This window comes from Lepisma saccharinum, chromosome 6 (genome assembly GCF_977018435.1).
Source record: "Lepisma saccharinum chromosome 6, izLepSacc3.1, whole genome shotgun sequence".
NCBI lineage: Eukaryota > Metazoa > Arthropoda > Insecta > Zygentoma > Lepismatidae > Lepisma > Lepisma saccharinum.
The window spans coordinates 74963308-74989709 of record NC_139234.1 but is presented as its reverse complement, the minus strand read 5'-3'; positions in this window follow the sequence as shown (position 1 = coordinate 74989709).

Below are 26402 nucleotides of genomic sequence, written 5' to 3'. Positions count from 1 at the left end.
GGAGGTAGCAACTTGCTTGAGGCTTGCCTTACAGTGCATAAAGCAATTTTTGCCAACCTGCATATACTAAACAAAGAGAGCCGGCACTGCCGTAAAAGAGAGAGAGATGGGTGGATGGCAACGCAGTATGTGTGTGCGTGTGTGTGTCTAATATGTGGCATTATTAACTAGAGTGTGTTGGCAATTTACTTACAACTAAAAAAAATAGAGATGGCAACGTTGGTGTAAGATGAAGAGAGAGAGAGATTTATGGCTGGCAACAGTAATAAGCGAATGCGCCATATCGTAATTTTCCAACTCCGTATATCGTGACCTTTGTAAACCTCTCTCGGGGGGAACGATGTGCCACACACACACACACACACACGCGTGCGCGTGTATTGTGACGCAAGCAAACAAACAAAATAATAATTGTTGTTTTTAGGAGGCCTGGCCCCTATAACCTCGCCAGGGTGCGTGGTGCCCAACACCAAAAAAGTTCTATATAATGGTCGTGGGGCCATCAAAGCGGCCAACAATGAATCTGTAGAGAGTTTCGTGAATTATTATTTTTTTTATTTGCGCACCGAACTAACTTACATTGTATTTTATATAATTTTGTTGATTTTTTTTAGTATGTGGCAATTATTTTTTAAAACTGCTCTGTGACCCTCTCGTTCTTCACGTCGTAGGCGAAGGACTTCTCTGCAATCAGGATGACACTGCATAGGGTATCCTCGGACAAGGCATCGTGGAACTCGCAGACGACCTTGATGTTGGTTCGATCGTTGACCACTACCTTCTTCCTCTTAGATGTGTTGATGACGAACATCGGCCTGCGGATTTTGAATTCGCTGGGGGTGTAGTACATGTCCACGCTTCCCTCGGTCACGCGTTTGTAAGCCGTGTAAGCTTCGTAAAGTTTGAGGTAATCGTCTTTGGCCACGTCGAGGTTGTAATTCTCGCGCGGGAACACTTCGTTGCGTCCATTCTTCAGATAAACGTTCTTGATCTTGCAGTCGTCGAACTTGCTGGAATCTTTTTCCTGATTCTTGTCCCTCCCGGTCTGAAAGAGCACTACGACGAAATCTGGCATGTCGAACTGTATGTTGTTGAACTGCGTCGTCACGTCGAATTCCATGTGACTTCCCGACGCTATTTTCTGCACGCACTGGTAACCGTGAAAGTGAATCGGCACCTGCGGACTTTTCAAGATCTCCGCTTTGTACTTGAGGGCGTAGTTCGTTTCGTATTCCACCACCGGCATTCTCAATTCCATGCTCCGGATGACGCATTTCGCCGCCTCGGGTAAAGTGTTGGCTATCGGCGTGGTGCCGTCCGGACCCAAAGTAGAGTATCGCATCAGTGCGTCGTTGTCGTTGGCCGCTCTTCGAAACGTAACGCGCAGTCCTCCCTTCCACATGATCTCCTTGTAGTCCGAGAAGAAACCAGGCAGCAGACGCATGGGAAAGAGCACCGTGTGACTTCTCGTTGATATTTTGGTCCCGGCAGTAGTGTAATTGGGTTGTTTCAAAATAATACTTAGTAGGTATTGTCTTTTTTTATCAATTGAATATCACTTTTTGACATATTTTGACAATTTTTTGTCGATGTTTTAGCGTTTGACGATTTTTCAGTGCAATTTTCACCGCATCTCATTTGTTTCCCACTCATACTTGGTAGGTATGCATTTGTAGCCTTTTTTTATCAATTGAAAATCAGTTTTTGACATATTTTGACAAATTTTTGTCGATGTTTTAGCGTTTAGCGATGTTTTTGTAAAATTTCCTATTTTTCCCTTTTTTCCCACTCGTACTTGGTACGAATGCCACGATCTTACGTGATATAACTTAACCTATTTATTTTTTTTTCGTGCTAAACTACACGAGAGCCTCTACGTGCTTTGACCTACTTTAGAGTAGAACCATAAAAACAGAGCTGCAACCGAAAGTGAGGCTCGAAGTGAGGCTCGGTGAGGCTCGACTTAATAGTTTGCTCTTGTAAGACATAAGCCTTATTTTCTCGCAGTGTTGCCAATATTTTACTCGAAATAAAATCACCAAGGTTTTTTTCTTGGTCTAACCTATGTTATTGAACTGCGTCGTCACGTCCAAACCTGCATGACTTCCGAACACTATTGGTTTTATTCATATTTTTTCTTACGTATAGGTGTATATGATGAATCCCTAAACAGATTTTTCCTAAGTCTTACTGTTTCCAAGATAACCCCACTTCCGGTTGCCATTTTGGATTTGTGAACATAGGTTCTATTCATATTTTTTCTCATGTATAGGTGTACCTGATGAATCTGCAAACAGATTTTTCCTAAGTTTTACAGTTTCCAAGATAACCCCACTTCCGGTCGCCATTTTGGATTTCCGAACATAGGTTCTATTCATATTTTACTTACATATAGGCGTATGTGACGAATCCGCAAACAGATTTTTTCTAAGTTTTACCGTTTCAAAGATAACCCCACTTCCGGTCGCCATTTTGGATTTCCGAGCATAGGTTCTATTCATATTTTACTTACATATAGGCGTACATGACGAATCCGCAAACAGATTTTTCCTAAGTCTCACCGTTTCCAAGATAACTAGTAGTCCAATCAGGCCGGTTCTGCGCCCTCTTGTGAGGAGCTGAAGTGAGGAGCTCGCCTTAATGGATTTTTCTCGTAAGGCATGAGCTCTATTTGATGGCGCAGTGTTGCTAGCTCCTTACTCGAAAAAAACTCACTTTCTCTCCACGTTCCGCGCCTCATTTATTGCGCTGACGATGTTTCACAGCGTAGAAAACAGCACCAAAACATCAAAAACTCATTTTGATTATTTGGAGCTCACCAAAACCTCAAAAACTTATTTTTATTAATTGAGGTTCACCAAACCTCAAAAACTCTTATTTTCTCTCTATGTTCAGCGCCTCATTTATTGCCCTGACACAACGTGATGAGTAAATAATGCAGTCTCTTATTCTTGAAGGATGAATGCACCTTATCGTAATTTTCCAAGCCCCGGTCAAATGTTTGTATATCGTGACCTTTGTAAACCTCTCTCTCGGGAACGATGTGCCACACACACACGCGCGCGCGTGCCTATATTGTGACGCAAACAAACAAACAAATAATATTTTTTTTAAGATTCCTGGCCCCCTAACCCCACTTCCGGTCGCCATTTTGGATTTCCGAGCATAGGTTCTATTCATATTTTACTTACATATAGGCGTACGTGATGAATTAGCAAACAGATTTTTCCTAAGTTTTACCGTTTCCATGATAACCCCACTTCCGGTCGCCATTTTGGATTTCCGATCATAGCTTCTATTCATACTTTTTCTCACATATAGGTGTACACGATGAATCACCAAACAGATTTTTCCTAAGTTTTACCGTTTCCAAGATAACTCCACTTCCGGTCGCTATTTTGAATTTCCGAACATAGGTTCTATTCATATTTTACTTACATATAGGCGTACGTGATGAATCAGCAAACAGATTTTTCCTATGTCTTACTGTTTCTAAGATAATCCGACTTCCGGTCGCTATTTTGGATTTCCGAACATAGGTTCTATTCACATTTTACTCACGTATAGGCGTACGTGATGAATCCGCAAACAGATTTTTCCTAAGTCATGAATTGGAGGGTTCTATGGCAACTTATATTAATTCTCGTAAGAGAACAGAAAACACAAAAAAAAAAACAATACTGTGGTCACTACAACAAATAGTCTTCTTCAACCCCTATCCAACAAACCAAAAAAAAAAATCATCATCCTAACTAGAACCATGTAACTAACATTGTGATGACTCATATTAAACACCTCTTAATTGTATTACTTATAAGGGTATACTATTGCACAACGTTTTTGCAACAAGTTATTACGTAATATTGTGATGACTCATATCTAATGCTCTTTGTTGTATTAACTATAAGGGGGTAAACTATTACACAACATATTGCAACAAGTTATGACGTAATGTGATGAGTCATATCTAACGTGGCGTCTTCTGATTGGTTAATTATTACAAATGTTTTCAATACGGTCCACATTTTTATTATGTAAAACGGCATACACTACAGATCAGTCAGTCTCGTGAGAGCAGCCGAAGAGTACGGACGTCCTGTTGCAGTGCTTCTTGTTTTTTGTAAAAAAAATAGGTATTTAACTTTCTTTGAAGCTACATACCATCTATTATTTCAAGTTCAAAGGTGTTTCACGTGGTTTTTCATAGTAATTTCGACCAGATTGAATTTTGACGTGATCGTGCATTTTCTATTTCACCTCAAGAAATTATATATAAATAACATACCTGAAAATTGTATCGCTATATACTAGATTTTTTGATTTCTGTGATTTTCGAAAAAGCAATGGCATCCACCACCAGTTTCAATTGTAAAAATGATAAAACTGAATGTGTTACTTGTGGGAAGCTAATGTCAAGGAACAATTTATCGGTACACAGGGCAAGATGTAGCGAAACAGGTTCGAGAATTAATCGTTTGTTACCTTCTAAGCCTTGTGCTCGATGCGGAAAAATGATCAGCATTGCAAATTTAAGTAAACACCTCAAAATTTGCAAACCATCGACCGGACAAGCATCGAAAAGAAAAATCGATAATGCAGATACGGAAGCTTCCACTTCCAAGCAAATTAAATTATCCAATGAACGCAAACCAATTAGATCTGCATTTAACGACCAACTCCAGGATTTTTCAATTAAGTCAGAACCAGGCCGTGACATCCTTAGTTTCTTGGACGAAACGAAAACACCTGTACTAAATATTTTGAAAGATAAACTTGAAAACAACTCTATAAAAGTATATGTTGTTCTGTTTTCCGAATACGAGAAAGTCGATGGCACAACGAGTATTTTTTATCATTGTACAAAAAACCAGACTCTTTATTTTGCTGACGTCGAAAATTTGGACAACTTCTATTATAAAGTTTCCAACGAGCTGGTTAAGAAACACGACGATTTCGAGGCTAAAGGGTCGGGATGGTCTCTGTGTGGAAGTCCTCACACGTTAACCGTTTACGTGAACCGATTCTCGCCTCTTCGAGCTTCCAGCTATATTCCTCTTCCACCGAACATTCAACACAAGAGGGCCGTGTTAAATATACAGAACAGCGATAACAAGTGTTTTCTCTGGTGTGTGTTGGCTGTACTGCATCCTGTTCATTGCAAAAATAATCCACAGTGGGTTGGACATTACAAACAATACGAGACCGACTTTCAAAGTGTAATGTCTGGCATTGAATACCCGGTGACATTGTCGGATATAACAAAGTTCGAAAATCGTGCAGGAAAACGCATCGCTATTAATGTATATTCTTTTACGTCAGATAAATATCTTGTGCACCCCGTCAGGATAAGCGATATCGACGATGACGATGCTCGTGTGATTAATCTTCTTCTAATTTCCAACAAGGATGTTCATCACTATACGCTAATTTGTTCACTATCACGTTTGGTCAGAAGTCAATCAACCAAGCATGTAAACAACATCGAAGTTTGCCCGAGATGCCTAACCACGTTCGACGATCGTGACCGACGTGATCATCAAAATCTTCATAGTCGTCAAATTGCTCTGGAGAAACTTGCCGAACATAAAATTTATTGCGGTGACAACAGACCGGCTAGAATGTTGATGCCCGAAACGAACGAAGTCGAAGAATTCAAAATGCACAAGGCATTGTTGGAACATCCCGCAATCATCGTCGCAGATTTCGAGGCGTTCCTCAAACCACTCTCCTATTGCGAACCGGATCCTGAAATTTCCTCCACAACGCCGTACCAGCTTCATCAACCTAATAGTTTCGGCTATGTTGTTGTGCGACGTGATAAAATAAATGAAGCATATATATACCGCGGGCCAAATGTAATCGAACACTTCCTGGAAAAAATGGTGGAGGAGGTTGAGGTAATTGGTAGCGTACTGCTTACATCAAAACTGATGGCACCTTTAACTGAAAATGAACTTCAAAATTACAATTCCACTGAGGTGTGTCCGGTATGTGATCAAAGTTTTACTGATGAGAACAAAAAAATATTCCACCACGATCATTTCAGCGGAAACTACATAGGTGGAATTTGCAACACGTGCAATCTTAAAATCCAGAAACCTAAGTTCATCCCCATATTCTTTCACAACGGAAGCGGATATGATTTTCACCACCTGGTGAGACATCTTGGCTACGATCCGAAACGTATAGATGTCTTGGCCGAGAATGAAGAACGCTACATTAGTCTCAGCAAGCAAGTGTCGATTCCGGGAACGAAAAATACAATCGAGATGCGCTTCCTGGATTCGTATAGATTTCTCTCTGCAAGTCTGGATGCTTTAGCGAACAAACTCACCGACGATCAATTTAAAATAACTGGAGCTAGTTTTCCCAACGTAGACATAGAACTCGTTAGACGTAAAGGGATTTATCCTTACGAATACGTTAGTGATAATTCTAAATTTAACGACGACGCTCTTCCACTTCCAAGAGAATTTTACAGCAGACTCAAAGAGAAAGGAATCACGGACGAAGAATACCAACACGCGCAACTCATGTGGGAGAAATTAGGATGTAGGACACTCGGAGACTACCACGATGCCTACTTAAAATTAGACGTGACGATACTCGCGGATGTTTTTCAAGCGTTCAGGAAAACGGCAACGAATATTTATAAATTAGATCCAGCGTATTTCTACAGTCTACCGGGATTAGCGTGGTCGGCAATGTTATTCCAGACAAAGGTCAAGCTGGAACTGATATCGGACGTTGACATGTTGCTATTTATCGAAAGAGGGATACGAGGTGGAATGGTGCAATGCGTACAGAGACATGCAAAAGCTAATAACGTACACATGAAAGAAGATTACGATTCAAATCGAGCATCGAATTACATCTTCTACTCTGACGTTAATAATCTCTACGGACATGCCATGGTACAGAAACTTCCTTACGGGGGATTCGAATGGTTAGATCCCACTTCGATAGACATTATTCATTCATTTCTCACAACGTTGCAACGTTTAGAAAGTCGTTGATTTTGTTTCTGTATTTTCCGTCGTTGGGTTTCCTCGTCATGTCGATCGTCGCGAATCCGAAATCGTCACTGTTCCAGCAAGAAGAGCAGCGTTCCAAAAATTGATTGATCAACAGGCCGTTGAGTTTAGATAACATGGAAGGTAGAAATTCATGATCTACCGTGCGGTGTACAGTCTCCATTGTTTGCTTTCGGAAACCAAAGAAATTCATTGTCCTTGCTAGTTATTTATTGTGTATGTGAGACAGTTAAAGTTTTTTTTTCATTTGCATTGCCTACAATTTTTACTGATTTCTATACAATAGTGTCCCCAAGGCAACGTGTGGATTCCACAAGACAAAATACATCTTTTATCGTCATGCGGATCTAATGCTACTTTCCTAACTTCGTTTGTTGTAATCACATGGTCTACACTTTGGATTCTTTGTTCTATACTTAGTATCGTCGATTGTGAGTAAAGGCAATCGATGTAATCGTAGAAGGTGAGTTTGTTCTCCACCGTATTCTTGCCCACACCTTTTGCTTTCTTCGTGACGCTACTCTCTGTTCTCATGGCATACATCTTCGAACGCAAACCCGCGAACTCGACAATAATATCACCGTTACATTCATCTTTCAGTTTACCTAGGACTTTTTTGTTACGAGATGGAATTCCAAATCTGTTGGGTTGAGGATACGCAGAAGTATCGAAATACTCGAGCATGGAAGGATTTTTTATGTCTTCGTATAGGTTAGGTGTTTGTATGCTGTAAATGAAGCTGTCGGTGTCCGTGTACAAAAGTGATATCTTATCATTGTAGAAGGGTTTCATCACGTCGTAATGAAATTCGAACATGTAAAGTTTCGACAAGTCGAGAACCGTTGCACCAACGTAAATTGGTTTTCTAAATTTCATCAATTTTATATCTAGGTTGAAAAGTACCAAATTCTCGTTGTAAATTTTTCTCGACTTGAATCTAGGATCGGCTATCCACTTCCGACATTTATTCTTATCGGAAATTAATTTCACGTCTACGTGCTTTCTAACATTCTCCATGGTCTTTCCGTACACCGCATTGTTCATTAATTTAAAGAAGTCCTTGTCTAAATCGGAAGTGGCAGCTGTTCTATGTTGTGTGTTAGTTTCTATGTAAGGTCTTAACCACGTGGAATGTTTAAACTTTAGTATTCGTCTAACATTCACTATCTGAACACCCTTCCCAATCAAAAACCGGAGATTCTTGTAGTGGACGACGTATCTCTGTTTAGGGTCCAATGTTAACAAAAGCTTGTCTTGAACCGAGTCGGGTGGACATTTGATTTCGGGAGTCGGAGGCAAATCCGAAAACGTGTCGTGCAGGTGGTCGGAGAATTGGAGATCTACCTCTGCGAAGAAACCACACTCGCTATCGTCGAAATGAATAATGTCTATCGAAGTGGGATCTAACCATTCGAATCCCCCGTAAGGAAGTTTCTGTACCATGGCATGTCCGTAGAGATTATTAACGTCAGAGTAGAAGATGTAATTCGATGCTCGATTTGAATCGTAATCTTCTTTCATGTGTACGTTATTAGCTTTTGCATGTCTCTGTACGCATTGCACCATTCCACCTCGTATCCCTCTTTCGATAAATAGCAACATGTCAACGTCCGATATCAGTTCCAGCTTGACCTTTGTCTGGAATAACATTGCCGACCACGCTAATCCCGGTAGACTGTAGAAATACGCTGGATCTAATTTATAAATATTCGTTGCCGTTTTCCTGAACGCTTGAAAAACATCCGCGAGTATCGTCACGTCTAATTTTAAGTAGGCATCGTGGTAGTCTCCGAGTGTCCTACATCCTAATTTCTCCCACATGAGTTGCGCGTGTTGGTATTCTTCGTCCGTGATTCCTTTCTCTTTGAGTCTGCTGTAAAATTCTCTTGGAAGTGGAAGAGCGTCGTCGTTAAATTTAGAATTATCACTAACGTATTCGTAAGGATAAATCCCTTTACGTCTAACGAGTTCTATGTCTACGTTGGGAAAACTAGCTCCAGTTATTTTAAATTGATCGTCGGTGAGTTTGTTCGCTAAAGCATCCAGACTTGCAGAGAGAAATCTATACGAATCCAGGAAGCGCATCTCGATTGTATTTTTCGTTCCCGGAATCGACACTTGCTTGCTGAGACTAATGTAGCGTTCTTCATTCTCGGCCAAGACATCTATACGTTTCGGATCGTAGCCAAGATGTCTCACCAGGTGGTGAAAATCATATCCGCTTCCGTTGTGAAAGAATATGGGGATGAACTTAGGTTTCTGGATTTTAAGATTGCACGTGTTGCAAATTCCACCTATGTAGTTTCCGCTGAAATGATCGTGGTGGAATATTTTTTTGTTCTCATCAGTAAAACTTTGATCACATACCGGACACACCTCAGTGGAATTGTAATTTTGAAGTTCATTTTCAGTTAAAGGTGCCATCAGTTTTGATGTAAGCAGTACGCTACCAATTACCTCAACCTCCTCCACCATTTTTTCCAGGAAGTGTTCGATTACATTTGGCCCGCGGTATATATATGCTTCATTTATTTTATCACGTCGCACAACAACATAGCCGAAACTATTAGGTTGATGAAGCTGGTACGGCGTTGTGGAGGAAATTTCAGGATCCGGTTCGCAATAGGAGAGTGGTTTGAGGAACGCCTCGAAATCTGCGACGATGATTGCGGGATGTTCCAACAATGCCTTGTGCATTTTGAATTCTTCGACTTCGTTCGTTTCGGGCATCAACATTCTAGCCGGTCTGTTGTCACCGCAATAAATTTTATGTTCGGCAAGTTTCTCCAGAGCAATTTGACGACTATGAAGATTTTGATGATCACGTCGGTCACGATCGTCGAACGTGGTTAGGCATCTCGGGCAAACTTCGATGTTGTTTGCATGCTTGGTTGATTGACTTCTGACCAAACGTGATAGTGAACAAATTAGCGTATAGTGATGAACATCCTTGTTGGAAATTAGAAGAAGATTAATCACACGAGCATCGTCATCGTCGATATCGCTTATCCTGACGGGGTGCACAAGATATTTATCTGACGTAAAAGAATATACATTAATAGCGATGCGTTTTCCTGCACGATTTTCGAACTTTGTTATATCCGACAATGTCACCGGGTATTCAATGCCAGACATTACACTTTGAAAGTCGGTCTCGTATTGTTTGTAATGTCCAACCCACTGTGGATTATTTTTGCAATGAACAGGATGCAGTACAGCCAACACACACCAGAGAAAACACTTGTTATCGCTGTTCTGTATATTTAACACGGCCCTCTTGTGTTGAATGTTCGGTGGAAGAGGAATATAGCTGGAAGCTCGAAGAGGCGAGAATCGGTTCACGTAAACGGTTAACGTGTGAGGACTTCCACACAGAGACCATCCCGACCCTTTAGCCTCGAAATCGTCGTGTTTCTTAACCAGCTCGTTGGAAACTTTATAATAGAAGTTGTCCAAATTTTCGACGTCAGCAAAATAAAGAGTCTGGTTTTTTGTACAATGATAAAAAATACTCGTTGTGCCATCGACTTTCTCGTATTCGGAAAACAGAACAACATATACTTTTATAGAGTTGTTTTCAAGTTTATCTTTCAAAATATTTAGTACAGGTGTTTTCGTTTCGTCCAAGAAACTAAGGATGTCACGGCCTGGTTCTGACTTAATTGAAAAATCCTGGAGTTGGTCGTTAAATGCAGATCTAATTGGTTTGCGTTCATTGGATAATTTAATTTGCTTGGAAGTGGAAGCTTCCGTATCTGCATTATCGATTTTTCTTTTCGATGCTTGTCCGGTCGATGGTTTGCAAATTTTGAGGTGTTTACTTAAATTTGCAATGCTGATCATTTTTCCGCATCGAGCACAAGGCTTAGAAGGTAACAAACGATTAATTCTCGAACCTGTTTCGCTACATCTTGCCCTGTGTACCGATAAATTGTTCCTTGACATTAGCTTCCCACAAGTAACACATTCAGTTTTATCATTTTTACAATTGAAACTGGTGGTGGATGCCATTGCTTTTTCGAAAATCACAGAAATCAAAAAATCTAGTATATAGCGATACAATTTTCAGGTATGTTATTTATATATAATTTCTTGAGGTGAAATAGAAAATGCACGATCACGTCAAAATTCAATCTGGTCGAAATTACTATGAAAAACCACGTGAAACACCTTTGAACTTGAAATAATAGATGGTATGTAGCTTCAAAAAAAGTTAAATACCTATTTTTTTACAAAAAACAAGAAGCACTGCAACAGGACGTCCGTACTCTTCGGCTGCTCTCACGAGACTGACTGATCTGTAGTGTATGCCGTTTTATATAATAAAAATGTGGACCGTATTGAAAACATTTGTAATAATTAACCAATCAGAAGACGCCACGTTAGATATGACTCATCACATTACGTCATAACTTGTTGCAATATGTTGTGTAATAGTTTACCCCCTTATAGTTAATACAACAAAGAGCATTAGATATGAGTCATCACAATATTACGTAATAACTTGTTGCAAAAACGTTGTGCAATAGTATACCCTTATAAGTAATACAATTAAGAGGTGTTTAATATGAGTCATCACAATGTTAGTTACATGGTTCTAGTTAGGATGATGATTTTTTTTTTGGTTTGTTGGATAGGGGTTGAAGAAGACTATTTGTTGTAGTGACCACAGTATTGTTTTTTTTTTTGTGTTTTCTGTTCTCTTACGAGAATTAATATAAGTTGCCATAGAACCCTCCAATTCATGACTTAGGAAAAATCTGTTTGCGGATTCATCACGTACGCCTATACGTGAGTAAAATGTGAATAGAACCTATGTTCGGAAATCCAAAATAGCGACCGGAAGTCGGATTATCTTAGAAACAGTAAGACATAGGAAAAATCTGTTTGCTGATTCATCACGTACGCCTATATGTAAGTAAAATATGAATAGAACCTATGTTCGGAAATTCAAAATAGCGACCGGAAGTGGAGTTATCTTGGAAACGGTAAAACTTAGGAAAAATCTGTTTGGTGATTCATCGTGTACACCTATATGTGAGAAAAAGTATGAATAGAAGCTATGATCGGAAATCCAAAATGGCGACCGGAAGTGGGGTTATCTTGGAAACGGTAAAACTTAGGAAAAATCTGTTTGCTAATTCATCACGTACGCCTATATGTAAGTAAAATATGAATAGAACCTATGCTCGGAAATCCAAAATGGCGACCGGAAGTGGGGTTAGGGGGCCAGGAATCTTAAAAAAAATATTATTTGTTTGTTTGTTTGCGTCACAATATAGGCACGCGCGCGCGTGTGTGTGTGGCACATCGTTCCCGAGAGAGAGGTTTACAAAGGTCACGATATACAAACATTTGACCGGGGCTTGGAAAATTACGATAAGGTGCATTCATCCTTCAAGAATAAGAGACTGCATTATTTACTCATCACGTTGTGTCAGGGCAATAAATGAGGCGCTGAACATAGAGAGAAAATAAGAGTTTTTGAGGTTTGGTGAACCTCAATTAATAAAAATAAGTTTTTGAGGTTTTGGTGAGCTCCAAATAATCAAAATGAGTTTTTGATGTTTTGGTGCTGTTTTCTACGCTGTGAAACATCGTCAGCGCAATAAATGAGGCGCGGAACGTGGAGAGAAAGTGAGTTTTTTTCGAGTAAGGAGCTAGCAACACTGCGCCATCAAATAGAGCTCATGCCTTACGAGAAAAATCCATTAAGGCGAGCTCCTCACTTCAGCTCCTCACAAGAGGGCGCAGAACCGGCCTGATTGGACTACTAGTTATCTTGGAAACGGTGAGACTTAGGAAAAATCTGTTTGCGGATTCGTCATGTACGCCTATATGTAAGTAAAATATGAATAGAACCTATGCTCGGAAATCCAAAATGGCGACCGGAAGTGGGGTTATCTTTGAAACGGTAAAACTTAGAAAAAATCTGTTTGCGGATTCGTCACATACGCCTATATGTAAGTAAAATATGAATAGAACCTATGTTCGGAAATCCAAAATGGCGACCGGAAGTGGGGTTATCTTGGAAACTGTAAAACTTAGGAAAAATCTGTTTGCAGATTCATCAGGTACACCTATACATGAGAAAAAATATGAATAGAACCTATGTTCACAAATCCAAAATGGCAACCGGAAGTGGGGTTATCTTGGAAACAGTAAGACTTAGGAAAAATCTGTTTAGGGATTCATCATATACACCTATACGTAAGAAAAAATATGAATAAAACCAATAGTGTTCGGAAGTCATGCAGGTTTGGACGTGACGACGCAGTTCAATAACATAGGTTAGACCAAGAAAAAAACCTTGGTGATTTTATTTCGAGTAAAATATTGGCAACACTGCGAGAAAATAAGGCTTATGTCTTACAAGAGCAAACTATTAAGTCGAGCCTCACCGAGCCTCACTTCGAGCCTCACTTTCGGTTGCAGCTCTGTTTTTATGGTTCTACTCTAAAGTAGGTCAAAGCACGTAGAGGCTCTCGTGTAGTTTAGCACGAAAAAAAAATAAATAGGTTAAGTTATATCACGTAAGATCGTGGCATTCGTACCAAGTACGAGTGGGAAAAAAGGGAAAAATAGGAAATTTTACAAAAACATCGCTAAACGCTAAAACATCGACAAAAATTTGTCAAAATATGTCAAAAACTGATTTTCAATTGATAAAAAAAAGGCTACAAATGCATACCTACCAAGTATGAGTGGGAAACAAATGAGATGCGGTGAAAATTGCACTGAAAAATCGTCAAACGCTAAAACATCGACAAAAAATTGTCAAAATATGTCAAAAAGTGATATTCAATTGATAAAAAAAGACAATACCTACTAAGTATTATTTTGAAACAACCCAATTACACTACTCCCGGCTTCGAATCCCCCGGCCTGGTAGTACGTTGCGTCCGTTTTGGATAATTTCAACGTTCCCACTGCCGTCGACGTGATGCCTGGATAATCTTTTCTGTCGATGACGGTGTTGTGTTTCCTCACCTCCACCTGCGAGAACAGGTGAGGCACGAAGTTGTCCACGAGTATCAAGTTTGCTGCTGCGGGAAACGCGTCTCCGCTTTCCTTCTTCACCACGTCGAATTGAAGGTAGAGGTCCGCTCTGTGAGGATGAACGAACCCATCCCCTACGTCCACGTCGTATTCGATCTCCCTGTTCGCTTCGTTCAGATTGGCGAACGTGCGACGGTTGGGAGGGAAAGATTGCAATTCGTAACTTTCGATTTGCTCCATTTTACATGTATGGTTATTTATTATACGTTGATCTCCACGATGGCCGTCGTAGTGGCACCTGCGAAATCCACCACGTCTCCTTTCTCGTTCGTCACCACCAACTCTATGTCGTCTATGCGGTTGCGACATACTGGAAAATAGATCGGCGAAGAGGGCGTGTAGATGATCGGTTCCATGAACTCGGAACTTGGTTTGAAAGTGGCTATGATTCCCGTCTGCTTGTGACTTCCTAATAATCCGTCCGAAGATTTCGTGATCATGCCTTCCGCCACGTTGCAGTGTACGTTCAGAGTCTCTATGGCCAAGAATTTAGGAATGTTGGTTGCTACGTGCTTGATGCCAGCTTCGAGTTTTGGGTGGTTGTTCTCGAAACCTAAAAGCTCTCCCATGGTGCCCAGGTCCACGGTCTCCGTCGCGGATAGGATTTCCACTCTGTGCGTGACCGAATTTTGAGAAAGGTATGTGCCTTTGGGTAACTGAGCTTGCAAAGTGGAAAGATTGTATTGTCCTGGCGTGACGACGATGTGTTCGCTTCCGACGCTAATTTTGTTGTTGTGATGCGTAACATTGGGTATGAGGTACATGCTGTAGAATGCACGCAGAGCCACGGATTTAGGATAGACGATGTCGTCGTGCAGCGTGAGTTTCAAGATTGAAGATTCGCTCGTGAGATGGAACACGCCCATCCTAGTGATGCTGTTTGAGGTTCCACAATGCTTTCTGGAAATCTTCGACCGTAGGGTTATTTATTTTAGAGAGAAACGCGAGCACGGAGAGGCAGAGATGACCGCAGTTCACGTCTCCGAAATCTTGAATGCGTTCGTCGTTGTAGTATATGGAGGTTTTGTTCGTTTTCAGATAATGAACTAAATTTGTAGGTGGAACACCTCCGAAAGAATCGAAAACGAATGCTTTATCATTGTTGTTTTTGTGGTAACATATCCAATGCGTGCCTGGATTTTCTTGACCGTCCAAGTTGACTACTCCGCATTCTCTTCTTTTGACGCTTGAAGGTAACGAGTCGGACATGAAAACTCCTCTGAAGTGTTTGATTTGTAACGGTTCGATCAGAGATTCAATGTCTCGGTTGGTGAGTGCTTCTGTTTCTTTTTTTTAAACTTTTTCATCACGCCCTTCCCCTTCTTCTCCATGGCCAGGTTGTGACGTTTCTGTTCTTCCAACTCGGCCTTGTTCTTCTTCGAGTCGATGACGGTTTTCGCGATGGCGGCACTTCCGCCGGCCAAACTTCCAACGGCCCCCAATGCTGCCAGGATGGCCGGGATGCTGAATATGAAACCTCCGATCTTTTGCTGTTTCCGCGAACGCTGCAATCTTTTCAATTGAGGTGTGCTGAGCAGCAATTTCATTCCATGTCCTTTCGACAAGCAAGAACGTTTCTTCTCGCGTTGTTTCTTGGTGAGTAACCCATCGAGAGCACCTAGATTTTTTAGATTCGAATATGGTATCTGGTACACGACACCCTTGGGCTTCATGTTGATGCTCTATGTGTTATTTTCACGGTATGTTATTTATATATATATATTCTGAGATTTTTTCTTGTGTAGTTTTTTACGGTATGTTATTTATATATTTTCAAGGCCTCGCAGTCGTTACACAAATTCTATTACGTGCTTTGTTTTCTTGCCAAGAAGTTCCTTTGTCCCCTTGTACACAATTCGAGTTTTGTTCTCGATTAAAATAGATAGCTTCTCGTCGGATAACATGTTAGCGTATCGATCTGGTAAAAATAGACTGTATTGTGCGTTGAGCAACAGGCGTACCTTGGGACCATACTGGGTAGAAACGATTGAACCGGAAGTTATCGTGTAAGGTTTGTCGACTTCCAATTCCTGAATTTTTACATACTCGACTGACAAATTTAGCATTTGTTTTAATGCTTGGAGATCACTTATTTTTTCAGTCGTCATATCAAAAAAAATTTCAAAGTGTTAGAGAGAAATTTAATTGTTTTTCACGTTGTGTGTTATTTATATATACCGAAGATTATTTATTTATATATCAAGTTTTTTTGACACGTATATATATTATTATTTTTTAACAGAGGAAGAAAGTTCGTGCTTCGGAGAACGCGATGATGTGCGTGATGATATTTTCCGTCTCCTGTTTAGACTTGCGCCAATCATCCGTGTATCGTCTTCTTCCCTGCCTCGCCTCGTGCAATTCATCCAACCTATCGTTTAATTTTTCCCCTGCGGCCGAAAGAAGAGTGTCGAGATCACCGCACATCATGCCACTGATCTCCCGAAGACGGTCCTTGAGAACTATTTCACACGGAATTCGAAATGCCGGCGTCGTTCTTGCTATGATCACAAGTTTATTAACATCTCCGTTAACTACTTTTTTGAATATTTTAGATAGTAGCTCGGGTAGCAAATCAGTTATGCAAGCCATGTTGTTTTTTTACGGTATGTTATTTATATACCCCACCCCAATTTTTGTTTCGTGTTCATGGCGATGGTGGTACCCAGTGCGGCGACCCGTTCACCCAACGAAGCGTCTCTGCTCACGAACCTTTTGAAAGCTGCGTGCTCTAACTTTCTGTCTGCTTCGTGACGTGCATCCAGATCCGTCTGCGTGGTGTTGTAAGCGATGTCGTGATCTTTGCATGCCGCGTCCAACGGATTCACACCCTTGTCTCCTCTCTCCAATCTTTTCTCGAGTTTGGTACCCGGTCCGCAGTACTGGTAGCCAGGTAGATGCATCTCGAAAGGTAACTTGTTGATGATGTCGTTCACGAGTCCTTTTCCTTCGGCCACGTTCCAAAATTTCGGAGGCAGCGTGTTGATGATTTTGATCAGGTAACCTATGCCCTTGTCGTCGTTCACGATGAAGTTGGAAAGTTTCGTGCTGATCATGTCCACGATGCCAACCTTCTCGTTGTAGAAATTACGGTTGCCTGCATTTTCTTCGCCGGCTATCACCAACAATCGGTCCACGAGCTTCCTCACGTCGTCCACCCAAACGAATTCTTTGGGTAACGTGTTGTAGCGTTTGACGCCGCTGCCCGTTTTGACCTGGTTCCAAATCGGTTTGATGAGATTCCTGTACTTCTCGCCGCTGCTCGATTTCACCCTATTCTGCGAGGCGTCGTTGTTCTGGTACAAGGCATCCGTCATGATCAGAATTTCCTTGTAACTTTGGTAATCTTCGTCGGTGTAATCTTTCGGCTGCTTTTTGGCGACGAGTTCCCACAGTCCCACCGTACCCGGATACCTGTTCCAACTATCCTTGTCGCCTAAATTGACTTTAATGTCGTTGCCTTCGAAGGTCACCTTCGATTTCCCAATCTTCCACACCACACCGCCGCCTTCGCTGGTTTCCATGCTGGGATACAATCCGAACACTTCATCCTTGTCGAATTTCCCCGTGCTCAGGTAGTCTCGTGCCAAAGGTCCCAACTCGATTTTATCCGAAGACGACGACGTGCTGCCTATGGCTCGACGTCGCGCCGGTGCATCCTTCAGTTCGAACGGCGTCGAAGGAATGCTTGAAATGGGCGTGGGTACGGCGTAACTTTTAGCTGCGAGCGGTACGAGTTCATTAATCAAATTTTTATTTTGTTCCGTGACACTTTTAATTTCTTTACCTAGACTGCTGATGGCATCGATCACAGGTTGATCCTGACGTTTCTTCTCTTCGTAGAATCCGCGATTCTCGGATTTCCAACCTTTGAAGCGTTTCGCGAGGTAATCGCGAAGCTTGAGATTTTCGTCTTCGATTTTTCGTTTCGTCATGACGTTATTTATATACGTCGTTTCTCACAACGTTGCAACGTTTAGAAAGTCGTTGATTTTGTTTCTGTATTTTCCGTCGTTGGGTTTCCTCGTCATGTCGATCGTCGCGAATCCGAAATCGTCGCCGTTCCAGCAAGAAGAGCAGCAGCGTTCCGAAAATTGATTGTAGTTCATGTCTCCGCCTACGTAGTCATCGTACGCGTGCTTGAGGTTGGTGTGATCTTGACGAAACAAACATATGAAATTAGCGTTGTCGCGCACTAACTGTTTTGGAATTTTGGAAAACGTTTGAGCTAGGTAAAAACAATCCATTCCTTTGTGACGACCTTGCGTGAAAAAGTTGCGAATTTCATTTTGATTTTCCAGGATGGCGTCGTCGAACACGACGACTGAATTTTCACGACAATCGTCGAGTGGTTTTATTTCCGAGGCGAACGTTGCAATGTCCAGACCATCGTACAGTTTCATCAGTTGCTGGTATTTGGATTGCTCCAAACTTTTCGAGAACACGTACAGGTGCCTGTTCTTCCAATCTAACCAATTCGGTGCGAGGAGAAAATTGTCCACGAGCAGTGTCGTTTTCCCACACCCCGAAGGACCTACGATCAGACAGCGGATGCTGTCGGGAAGCAACTCGCCGTTCTTTTTCTTCGTTTGACTTTCCGGATCCGGTAGACGCTTCACCACGTTCCACGTACTTACAAGATCACTTCGTTCGCGTCGATCCAACTCTTTTCCGGAAGTCCCAGCCATTTGACAAACAGTTTGTCACCTTTCCTACGCAATACTTTCTCGATGAGATACGTGTCGGGGTGTTTCGTTTTAGAGAGTTCCTCTTCGTAAAATCTTCCTTTCAAAATCTCGCCGCTACTATCTTTTATTATATACGTGTGTCGGTTTCCGGGTAGAACTCGAACCACCGTAAAGAGTTCCGTGCTCCAATTTTTTGTGAATCCCTTCTCGAAGGTGCGTTTGAATTTGCTGATCCTCACCTGGTCTCCAATTTTGTATTTAGCTTTTTTTGTCGTGGGTGTGTACTTTGGACAGTAAACGGTAGAAATTAAACGCTGCTCGTCGGACTTGGTAACGTCAACTGGCTTCATGCCTATCGTTCTGTGTACCGTGTGATTATAGGTGTCGACGAGTTCCGGCAGGATGTCGACCCATTTGTAATTTCCCCGAAGCGTGAATCGTTTCCACATGTGTGTTTTCAAGGTTCGATTGAATCTTTCCACGATGCTGGCTTTGATGTGACTGAAGGTCGAATAATGTCGAACGTCATGTTTTTGAATAAACTTTTGGAATACGGCGTTGTAAAATTCTTTACCGTTGTCCGTTTGCAGAAACCGTGGTCGTCTGCCACCGCTTTCGCGAAAAATTGTCTTGAATGCTTCCGTGACGCACGTTCCCGTTTTCGCCTTCAAAGGTAGAGCCCATGCGAATTTCGAAAACGTGTCTATGACGGTGAGAAGGTACTTGTTGCCCTTGTTCAATTTATGCACGTTTTTCAAATTGCCGCTGCTCATCTCCACGAGGTCACTTTGCCAGAGGTCGTCGATGCCCATGGTTACCACAGCCAAACGTTCGTAGTTGCGGCGTGCAGGTTTATGCAATTCTTCGACGATGGCTTGCCTAGACATTTTTTTAGAGATTACGTTTCAAGAGAAGCACAAGCGTGATGGGATTCAAAGAGGGTGGCACTTCGCTCGTGTTTTGAATGATCAGCTTATCGCCGGCACTCACGTCGAAAACGGTGAGATCTTCGTCTTCGTGTATTTCATATATGTTGCGCGTTTCGTTCCAACGCGCCAGAGGAATGTTTCCTGCTTTCTGGACACCACGATTCGATATCAAAGTCATGGTGGGAACGCTAGCTTTTCTGCCGTGAGACCAGTACGAAAATTCGTTTATCTGAATCGTGCCATCGAGGAGAAACTTGTAGTACGGATGATAAGGATGCAGCATGTACAGTTTGTTACCTTCGACGAAGGTGGAGATTCTCTGTTGATTGGGAACGCTGTTGATTTCGATGGCTTGCAGAGAATGCAGTTTAGCGAATTTAGTGTCGACGCCGAGCAGATTACTGTGAACTTGTCCGAGTTTATTTTCGATGGGCAGCAAATGCTCGATTATGGTATCCGTTACGACAGAAAACGACGGTTTGATTTTCACTTCCACGTTCAACTGCTTGTAGTTTTCGTTGAGTTCTTGCAACTTGGCACCGAAAGAGGCCAGCGTCGATTCCTGCGTGGATTCCAGCACTCCGACTTGATCTCTGATGTTGACGACGATGTTCTGAAGGTTCTCGACTTGATTCAATTTCGAGCTCTTCTCGGTAAGATCGTTCACGATGCTTCGCATCTCTGTAAACTGCGTGTGAAGGTCGGCGACGCTCTGCGAAGTGGGCAGCGTCGACACCAGCGAACTAATTTCGTCTCGAATCTCTTCCACGTTCGCCGTTTCCGTTTCTAGTCGTTTCAGCATTCGAGATATGTTTCTTTTCAAAGCGTGCAATTCTTTGGAGGTGGGGAGATTGGCCACTTTACTCTCGAGATCGCTCAATGAACTTTTGATGTCGCTCGAATCGGATAGTGCCGTCACCGCCGTTTTCAATTTTTCCAAATCTTCGCTGGAAGGCACGCTCGTCCGTAACGATTCCAAGTCACCCTGTATGTTGTCGAGTACGTGATGAAAATGAGCGAGGTTTGTTTCGACGTTCAAATTTTCTAAATATTCGATCTTCTGCTGAACCGTGCTCAACGTGTCTTGAATGCTCGTCAACGCTCTCGCTTCAGCGTGAATATTTTTAATTTCTTCGTTGATCAATTCCAAGGACGCCTGAAGCGTAGCGATGGTGGTTTGAATGTGTTCGAAATCTTGATAGGCCTCCAATTGAATTTTTATGTTCGCGACGCTTTTACCGATGACCTGCAGTTCGTCCGACGATGGTAGGTTCGTCATGGTATCTTCCAAAGTCTGCAACTTGGATTTAATTTCTTCCAACGTGCTGGTGAATTCTTCTTGTAATTTGGAAACGACGACATGCAAGCGTTCTGCGTCTATATCGCTCACGACGGTTTGAAGTTCAGAGAAATTCTTTTCTATTGCGGAAGTTCGTTCTTCGATTTCGAGTTTCAATTTTTCCAAATCTTCATTTTTCGATTGAAATTGCTGTAATTTGGCCAAATCATTTTGAAGCGAATCCACGCTCAACTGTATATTTTGAACGCTGTCGTAAGAAGGTACGTCGACATAATTTTTTATCAGCGTTTTCAGTTCGGAATCGATTTTCAGAATGGGGTCGAGACATTGCGTTTGGAGCGTAGCGATTTCCGACTCTAAACTTTTGTTTAAGGTTTCCTGCAAAGCGATCAAATCGGTCCTCAACTTCTTAGCTCGAATGTCCAACATGAGAATCTCTTCTGCGTGGTCTACACGCTTGGTGTTGCCGAAAATGTCGTTAGGCATTTTTGGTTAACGGTTATTTATAATAGGATAGACGATTCGTAATTCTACGAAGAGAGGAATGAGTTTGTCGTAATCTCCGAGGAGTTCCACGTAAAGATAATCTCCTGCAGACACATCGTACGTAATGTTAGAAAGCATCTTGTCGTGCTTGATTCGAAAAATGTTCTTGCCGGTAGAAATTTTGATTTCGCCTGCGTTTTCCGGATTCACGGTGATTTGAAGTTTCCCGTCGATCGGAATTTCGTAGAAATGTAAATTGTTATTAAAAACATAAAACATCTTGCCCACATCGTCATTCAGTTTCGTCCAAATGCTGTTGAGGTGAATGATCAACAGACCGTTGAGTTTAAGTAACACGGAAGGTAAGACTTCATGATCTGGTATGGTTTCCATAATGATCTGTTTTTTGAAACCGAACAAATTCATAGGCATGCTGGTTATTTAAGAATACAGTCAAAGTTTCTTGTAATGACAGTCAAAGTGTTTTTTTTTTTTTTTTTTTTATGAATCTTCTGTTGAAGATGGACATATGTTGCAGGTTTTGCTTTCTGCTAAGCGATAGTGCCCCCACGGCAGTGTGTGGATTCCACATTGGAGAATGCACCTCTTGTCGTCGTTGGGATCCAGCGCAATTTTTCTAACTTTGTTTGTGGTGATGATATGGTCGACGCTCTGGATGCGCTGTTCTGCTCTTAGAACCGGCGACCTGGTCTTGAGGCAATCCACGAAGTCCTCGAATGTGAGATGCTCCCGAAACACCTGTCTGCCGACACCCTTGACCTTCTTGGTAACGCTGCCCTCGGCTTTGATGGCATAGGCCTTGGCGCGAAGACCTGCAAACTCGAGAATTACATCACCGTCCTTCTCGTCTTTGAGTTTGCCAGGTACTTTTTTGTTTCGGGGCAAGATGCCGTACTGGTTCGGCTGGGGATAGCCCGAGGTGTCGAAGAGGTTAACCAAAGCTGGTGCCGTGACTATATCCCCGTATGCATCGGCTGAGTGGACGTGGTACACCAAGCTGTCCGTGTCCGTGTAGAGAAGCGAGATGTGGTGGCTATAATGTGGACGTAATATGTCGTAGTACGTCTCGAACATGTGGAGCTTGCTCAGGTCTAATACTGAGGCACCAACATAAATTGGCTTGTCGAGTTTCACCACACCTTGCTTTATGTGAATCAGAGCCAGCTGCTCATTATAAATGGTCCTTGATTTGAATAATGGGTTTGCTACGAGCCTGCGACATTGTGCTTTGTTTGATATTAGCCTCACATCTACACGAGTCCGTACATTCTCCATGGTTTTCCCGAACACCGCATTGTTCATTAACTTGAAGAAATCGCGATCGAAATCAGAAGTGGCGACTGTGCGATGTTCGGTGTTGAGCTCGATGTATGGCTTCAACCATGGAGAATGCTCGAACATCAAAACTCGATGTACTGTGCGGACGGTAACCCCTTGCTTCATCAACCACCGGAGGTTTTGGTAGTGCAGGACATAACGCTCTTTGGACTCGAAGTCCATGACGAGCTTCTTCTGGTTGGAATCGGGTGGACACTTGAACTCGGGTGCAGGGGGAAGATCGCAGAACAAATCCTGCAGCTTCTCGGAGAACTCAAGGTCCACCTCGGCGAAGAACCCATGTTCCGAATCGTCGAAGCTTTCGATGTCGAAGTTGGAAGGGTCAGCCCACTCGAAGTTTTTAAAAGGGAGTGGCTGCATCATGGAGTGTCCGTAGAGGTTATTGACGTCCGTGTACATGATGTAGCTGGACGGTCGTGAGGGGTCGTAACCGGTGGCCATGTGGTGATTGTTGGCGTGCGAGTGTCGCTGCGACACCTGGACCATTCCACCCCGCACGGCACGTTCCACAAACAGCATCATGTCCACGTCCGAAAGAAGCTCCAGCTCGATCTTCGTCGCCAGAAACATGGCTGACCACGCCAGTCCGGGGAGACTGTAGAAGTAGGCGGGGTCCAGCTTGTAGATCTTCATGGCGGTCGCACGGAACGTCTGGAACACGTCGGCGAGGAGCGTCACATCAAGTCTGAGGTAGGCGTCGTGGTAGTCCCCGAGAGTTCGACAGCCCAGCTCGCGCCACATGGACTGGGCGTGGTGATATTCCTCGTCGGTGATGTTCGAGCCTCGCAGCTTGCTGTAGAAGTTTACTCGAGGAGGTAGCGACGTCTCTGCGAACTTGGAAGGGTCTGTGATGTATTCGTAGGGATAGACCCCCTTACGCCTGAAGAGACCTGCGTCCAAGTTCGGAAAGTTTCCGGAGGTAATGAGCATTTGCTCGTCGCTAAGCTTCCCTGCGAGAGCATCGAGGCTGGCCGGGAGGAACCTCAGGGAGTCGAGGAAGCGAAGCTCGACGGTAGAGCGTGATCCTGGGATTCGCACCCACTTGCTCACACTGATGTAACGCTCCTCGTTCTGGGCGAGAACGTTGATTCCCTCGTTGTCGTACCCAAGATGCTTGATCAGGTGGTGGAAGTCGTATCCCGAGCCATTGTGAAAAAACACAGGGATAAATCGCGGGTCCCTGGCCATGAGGTTGCATCCGTTGCACCAAGGACCAACATACCTACCGTTAAAGTGATCGTGGTGTTGGACTTTACGGTTGTTGGCGGTGTACTCCTTGACGCAGACAGGGCAAGCGATGGCCTCGTCGTGTCTACGCTGATCGTCGGGAGACAGTGGGAGCATAGACTTGGGGGTCAACAGTACCTTCCCTATCTCGTTGGCCTCGACAACCATCCTCTCGAGGAAGTGTTTGGCGGCGTCGGGACCACGGTGCACGTAGGGCTCGGGGGCGATGTGCTGGTCACGTCGCACCACAACGTATGCGAAACTGGATGCCTCGTGGAGTTGGTAAGGGGTGGTGGAGGAAACTTCGGGATCGGGATCGCAAGTGGACAGGGGTTTGAGGAAGGCTTCGAAATCCGCGATGATGATAGCGGGGTGCTCCACCATAGCACCGTGCATGTGGAAACGCTCCACGGTGCCAGGTTTGGGCAAGACTGCCACACCAGGCTCGTTGTTACTACAGTAGAACTTGTGGCGAGCAAGCTTCTCGACAGCGATGTTGGGACCTCTGATGTGCTGATAATCCTGCTGTTTTTGATTGTCAAAAGTTGACAAGCACCTGCGACAAACTTCTATGCTACCATTATGCTTGCTTGTTTGGCTCGACACCAACCGGGAGAGGGAACGGATAAGGGTGTAGTGGTGATGGGTCTCGGTCTTGATGAGCAGAAGGTGAATTTCCTGCGAACCATCAACATTTACGTCGCTCACGCGAATAGGGTACACCGCATTTTCGTCAGTGAGACCGTAAACGTTGATGGCCAACCGCGCACGAACCTCAAACTTTCGAATGTCCGAAAGCGCCACCGGGTAGTCGATCCCAGCCATCGCATCTTCCAGCTCTGGCTCGTAGGGTAGGTAGTGGTTAACTCGGTGTGGATGGTTTTTCCAGTGGACAGGGTGTAATGCTGCAAGCACCGACCAGACGAAGCACTTGTTATCTTTATTTTGGATGTTCAGGACGGCCTTCTTTGCCCCAATGGCACGTGGTAAGCGGACGTGGCTGGAGGCGGAGAGAGGCACGAACTTACAAAGTTTGACGCACAGTTCGTGAGGCTCGCCACACAGCGAGCCCCCCGAGCCTTTAGCTTGATGTTCTTCTTGTTTTGCCACCAGCTCATCGGCAAACTGGTTGTAGATGACCTCGAGGTTGTCGATATCCGCCAGATGCAGCGTCTTCGCCTTGGTATTGTGGCAGAAGCTGTAAATTTTGTTAGACGGGTTCTTGTATTGGCAACGTAGCGATGCGTAGAATTTGGTGGGGTGCGTAGTCAGTGCATCGCCGAGGATGGAAATGATTTTGGCTTGCACGTTCTCCAAAAAGCTACGCACGTCGCATGAGCCCTCCGAAGTGAGGACAAAGTCCTCTAACAACCGCTCGAAAGCAGAGTTGTCCGCTTTCGCTACAGGCTTGACGCGTTTGGCGGGTGGTGGCGAGTCGGCTTCGGCTTTCCTCTTGGTCGAGCTGGTCGACGGTTGAGCACCAGATGTATTTTTGCTTAGACAAATAAGCTTATGCTTCTTGGCATACGCAATTGTAATGTGTTTATTGCATCCGGAACATAGTTCAGTGGCAGCCAAATGCTTGCCTGGCACGCAGGTGCGACGGTGTCTTGCAAAATTTTGGCTTGATTTGGTTCTCTTGCACACGGGGCAACATTTCATGGAGCGCATTTTTTTGGGGGGTATGTTTATTTATATGTGATCTGTTGGTGGTAGAGTGTTTACAAAAAAAATGCCTTACGAGAAAAATTTTGTAGGCTAATTCTAATTAGTGTTAGTTTGAGGGGTTTATTTATATATGGGTGGCGTTGTTTTCCTCAAATATGTGCTTTAATAAACCCTGTAAAAAATTTAAAACGTTGAAATTATCCAAAACGGACGCAACGTACTACCAGGCCGGGGGATTCGAAGCCGGGACCAAAATATCGACGAGAAGTCACACGGTGCTCTTTCCCATGCGTCTGCTGCCTGGTTTCTTCTCGGACTACAAGGAGATCATGTGGAAGGGAGGACTGCGCGTTACGTTTCGAAGAGCGGCCAACGACAACGACGCACTGATGCGATACTCTACTTTGGGTCCGGACGGCACCACGCCGATAGCCAACACTTTACCCGAAGCGGCGAAATGCGTCATCCGGAGCATGGAATTGAGAATGCCGGTGGTGGAATACGAAACGAACTACGCCCTCAAGTACAAAGCGGAGATCTTGAAAAGTCCGCAGGTGCCGATTCACTTTCACGGTTACCAGTGCGTGCAGAAAATAGCGTCGGGAAGTCACATGGAATTCGACGTGACGACGCAGTTCAACAACATACAGTT